The sequence below is a fragment of the Muntiacus reevesi genome, chromosome 2, assembly GCF_963930625.1.
Source record: "Muntiacus reevesi chromosome 2, mMunRee1.1, whole genome shotgun sequence".
In the NCBI taxonomy this organism is placed as follows: domain Eukaryota; kingdom Metazoa; phylum Chordata; class Mammalia; order Artiodactyla; family Cervidae; genus Muntiacus; species Muntiacus reevesi.
The window spans coordinates 164,769,544-164,775,103 of record NC_089250.1 but is presented as its reverse complement, the minus strand read 5'-3'; positions in this window follow the sequence as shown (position 1 = coordinate 164,775,103).

The window sequence follows — 5,560 nt, the reverse complement described above, 5'->3', positions numbered from 1 at the left end:
GGTGCGCGCCCGCCGCCGGCGCTCAGGGCCCGCCGCCCCGCGCCGCCATGGCGCAGCCCGCAGCCGGCTCAGCCCCTCGGCGGCCGCGCCGCCGCCCCGCGCCCCCCGGTCCCCGCCGCCATGGCTCCCCCTCCCCGCCCCCCGGAGAGGGCGCGCGGCCACCCCGGAGCCCGGCGCCACCTCCCGGGCAAGCGCCCGTGCGCCGCCGAACCCGGAGCTTTGCGCGCCCTCGGATCCCGGATTGCGGGCGCCGGTGGCCGCCTCTCACCCCATCCCTCCGCGCTCCGTCTCGATCTCCGCGGCCCCTCCTGCAACCTTGCTTTCTCTGCCTCCCGTCTCTGCTGCTTCCTCTCCTCGCTCTTCCTCTCTGCCTTCCTCTCCACTTTCTCTCTCTCCCCTCTGCTGTGCTTTCTCACCCACTGCTGTTCTCTCCGTCTGTCTCCCGCACCCCTCACCAGTTTTCTCCTCCCCTCTTGTTCTTCCCTCTCCTCTCGTCTGGCTCACTCCAGAATCTGGCTGCTTCTATCACAGAAATTCCCTGCTGAGGCGCGCGCGCGCGCGTGCACACACACACACACACTCACACACACACACACACACACACACACTCAGAAATGAACCAGCCCTGAAGGCTCCGGTGCGGGGTGATTGGCTCTTGGTAGCTTCCTGTCTCCCACCCCCACTCCCCAATCCTCCCCGAATGTGTGTCAAAGACAGCCTGAGTCAAGGAAGTCTGCCCGAGAAAAGGGAGGGATGCCTGGGCACCTTCATGCCGCTGGGCTACCCGTCCGAGCCCCAGCGCCTGCCCGGCCAGATGCGGACGGGGAGGTCCTGCCCCACCTGTCCCTCGGGGCTTCGCGGCGCTGAAGTTTCTCCCTCTCTGGGCTGAGCCTGGGGAGCTCAGGTGGGCTCCCTTTGCCAAAAAGGGAACAAACACACCTCTCTCCAACCTCTGTGACCAAGGCCCCGGCCCCAGATGTCTCCCAGGGCCTCCCCAGCCTGTCCCTGGAGCAGCTGCTACCCTCCTGGGGGCGCTTGGTTCACGGTGCTGTCTTCCCGCCGCCCTTCAGCCTGGGCTTCAGCTGCATCCTCAAGCCGGCTGGGATGATGCTGAGACATCCCCTAGACCAGAGAGGCCTTTATCTGACCCTGAGCGCTCACAGGTGGATGGATGGCTCTGCCTGTCCAAGGCTAGTTCAGCAGAGCCCTGGGGTGGCTGGTACTCGGCACTCCCAGCCCAGGCTCCCCTGTGGCCGTCTGCCAGCCCACACACTGTGTGCTTTGGGTCTCCTGGGGCAGCTGCTTCCAGTCTGTGAGGGACCTGAATGACACACCCTGCAGGAACTCTTCAGAAAAAGGGCAGGAGGGTGGCTGGTGTGGCTTGGTGGAGACCCCGAGAACTCTGAGCAGGCAGGCTCCCAGCTCCTCCCCGGGAAAGCGTACACCAACTGTGGCCCTTCTGTCTTTCTGTCAGGACCCCAGGAGGAGGGCTTCCCGGGTGATCCAGTGGCTAAGAATCTGCCTGCCAATGTAGGAGACGCAGGTTCAAACCCTGCTCCCGGAAGATCTCACATGTCAAGGGGCAGCTGGGCTGGTGTACTGTAACTACAGAAGCTGCACTCAAGAGCTCTCAGCTGCAACAAGAGAGGCCACCACAGGGGGAGGCCGGTGCCCTGCCGCTGGAGAAGGGCCCCCACTCGGCACAGCTAGAGAAAGCCCGCGTGCAGCACCGAAGGCCCAGTGCAGGCAAAAATAAATCAATAGATCTTAAAAAAAAGATCCCCGGAGGAGGGTGTGTGGATCAGGACCCCGCTCTTACCCTGTGGCTGAACCTTTACAAACACACCACTGATGTCACAGGATCCTGGCAAGTTACTGGACCTCAAGGAGCCTCATTGTCCTTCTTTACCTCTCAGGGTTCTGGTAAGAAATAACAAGACGTGGTGTGCTCAGCGCTTTGCCCACCAGAGGAGGAAATGAACCAGAAGCCAGCCATCTCTCATCGCTTGGCCCATCACGTGGCCTTCTGACTTCAGGGTTGGCTATGTCTTCATTAGATACTTGGCATCAGAGTGAGATATTCACCTGCATATCTCCCCTGCTCCCAAAGACGTTGTTCCCACAAGTAGCCCCTAACAAGAGACAGGTGACCAGGTACTGTTTGTGGAATGAATGCATGAGCTAAATACAACGGAGCTATGAGCACCGTTGGATCTACTCTCCTTGTACTTCAGGGTTTATCAGAATCACCTGAGAAACTTGGGGTGCTGGTTAAGAGTTAGATTCCTGGGTCACACATCTGAGGTTGGTCTGGAAATCTGCATTTAGTGAGTTGTTTAGGTGATTCTGATGAGGGTGGTTCATGACCATGCCCTGAGGAGCTAACTCCAAGAGAAGTGGTCAGGTCGGGGGCGGGGGGGGGGCGGGTTGGAGGCCAGCTCATCACGTGGTACATCCTCCAGCAGTGGCCTGATGCTCTGGCCTGGAGGTTCCTGCTGGAGGGTCACCACCGTGTGTAGGAAGTGCAGAGTGAAGTGTTAACAAATCTCTTACGGCACAGTGGAGTTTATAAGACACGTCCAAACATTATTGCACTTCATTTCATCCCTGCTACAATGACAAGAAAAAAAGCTTCTCATCCACATTTTTGAGATGAGGCTACTGAGACTCAGAAAGATTAAGTGACAGAACTGGTCAGGGATGAAGCCAGCATCTCTAACTCCATAGATTGCCCCCCTTCTGCATACTCCAGAGGTCCTCAGTCACTTTCTTAAGTGGGTGTCCTTGGTCTGGAACTTCAAAGTATCTCAACTTTGCAACATCAAAATGATCTTGGTGATGAGGTAACCAGGCACAGCAGCCAGTAAACCAAAGAACACACACACACACACACACACACACACACACACACACACGCATCATTTTGAAAACCATTTGCTTTCTGATTTTTAAAAGCAAAGGTTAAGATGGCAGAAAGATGCTGAGAACATTTTAACTCAGTTTCCTAAAGAAAAGAAGCTCCTTTTCTTCTGGTTGTGAACAATATTTCCTTCTCCCAGGGTGGGGCCAGATGTGGGGCTGCTGTGGGAGGGCTGGTCTCCTTAAGGATCAGGTCCTCAGCCCCCAGGCTGGGCTTCACGGAACACACATCTGACAGTTGCAGACCAGCAATGAGGTCACACTCACCAAGGAAGCAAGATGCCTGTCTGTGTCCAGGCTTTGATACGGGGTTTCTATCGCTCCTCAGGAATGGGGGCCCACCTGGCCAGGAGATGAATCTTCAGGGCCTGGAGTGTGCCTGCCGGGGGGCTACACTGTGGCCAGATCTGCATGTCGTGCTTCTCTGAGCTGGAGAGAAGTGATGGGATATTCATGACAGTGTTAACATGAGTCATTAAGTGCTGTTGCTGGGCCCCGAGGGAGGGCTCAGCAGGGCTGAGTCTCACCCGCTCTGATGGTTTAGTATAGTTCCACACGGAGGTAGCTGCACAGACACGTTATTGGGAATCCTGCCTCAACACTTCATCACAGTTATCATGATCCCAACTTGACGAGGTGAAGGAGCTGAGACCCAGAAATGTCCTTAATTTGCTCAAGGTCACGCCAAGTTGGCATCAAAACCCATTCCTTTCTCCAGGGGATCTTCCAGACCCAGGTTCCATCCCTGAGTCTCCTGCCTTGCAGGTGGATTCTTTACCATCTGGGCCACCAAAGAAGCCCCATAAATAAGGCAGTATAAGCTAATTAAGAAGGTAGAGTCATCATGTGAATTGGAATCCACATCTATGGGACATTAAAACATGTTCTCCCCACTGTATTTATCACACACATGTGCTTGAACACAGACATGCATGACTCATAAACTACCAATGAGATGTTAGAGACTGAAGTGGTCCTCTCCATGACTATCTTTAGACAGATAGGAAAGGTTTATACAAACTGTTACTGAAATGTCACCAATGCCCCAAGAGAGGTCTCACTGAAGTAGCCACAGAGAACACATCCCTTTGGGGGATGAAGGATTCTGGGTTTCTGCAAATGGAGGGGAAGCCTGGAAACCTGTGTTCTGGGGGAGGGAAGTGTCTGAATGTGAGCCCAGAGACTGAAGCCTGGTGTGTATTTGTAGCTCTAGAGCAAAGGTAGGCCTGTAGAAAGGCTGAAAAGGCAGGTAGTGAATCATAGAGGGCAGCCCAATGCCAGACTGAAGGACAGAAATGTCAGTTCCTTTCAGATGACAGCTTCCAGGCCCTGAAACCTCTAACTGCTTTAGGGACACATCCCTGAGTCTCCCAGCGGGTCTGTGTTTTCTAAGCACTTACACACCCGCTGTCTCATGTGACCCTATAGAACCCCGGGAGGTCAAGGAGTGACCCAGAGATACTCTCTTTGCTCAGGGCCATGCCTCACTGTCCAGAGCTGTCTCTGTGCTGCCAGCTGCTGCCCACTCCCAGACTGGTGGTTTTTTCCCAGGTAGGTTGTTTTTGCACACCTCCGGGTCCAGCCCTCCAGCTGGGCAAGCAGAATCAATTGAGCAGAGTATTTCCAAGGGGATCATCCAGCCTCTGGCTCTCTTGCTGGTTATCAGAGGAGCTGGCTTTCTGGGCAGGGCCTTTGTCACTCCTGAGCTTGTTCTAGCCCCCACAGACCTGGCATGGTGGGAAATGGGCCCAGGGAAGGGAGGAAGAAATCAGCTACCTGGCAGTCTCTCCTGGCAATCTCCTGGGAGGAGCGGAGCCACCTCTGCCTGAGGGGACACAGGATGTGTGGAATGCTTGTCACCTGTCAGAGGCTGGTTGTCATCCAGACCCTCTGCCTACCTAATCTCATTTAAATTCCACTGCTGCCCTGTATGAGACACTGCAGTTATCCCTGCCATACGGATTAGGAAATTGAGGTTGAAAAGGTTAAGTGGCTGCCCAGGGTGTCAGAACTATGGAGGGGTTCCCGTCTGACTCAGCGTCTATGTATGTAATCACCGTGACTCTGTTCTAATGCACAGATTGAATGCCCCTGCTTCCACCTCTCCCGGTGATGCCCAATCAGCCATCACTCCCATGCTCCCCACCTCTACCTCCCTTTCTAAATGGGATTCTTGGGCTGCATGCCACCTGGGGGGTGTGTAGGAAGTCAGTGAGTGATAATGGATATGTGTAACCATGTCTGAGAGTCCCCTGTGGGCCAGGCCTTACCATTCATAGGAGAGGGACTGCCACCCCACTTACAGATGGGGTGACAGGGTCTTCCAGCTAAGTAGCTTGCCCAAGATCTCATGGCCTGTGGCATTGGAATGCCAATTCCCTCCCCACCTTACCTAGCTCAGGGCTCCACCACCTACACCAAGAGCTGCCCCCACAGCTGGGAAAACAGAAGGAGTTGCAGTCTGGCTAGAGTCTGCCTAGCCCCGGTATGGGGCCTTTTCTCCCCACTGAACTTATCATTGCCCACACAGCCAGCCAGGGAGGCTTGCACTTTGCCTTGAAAATCCATTAAACCTGCCCGTGGTGGCAGCCACTCCTTTATTTGCAACCTGCATGGGCTCCAGGAGGACAAAAGTGTGTGA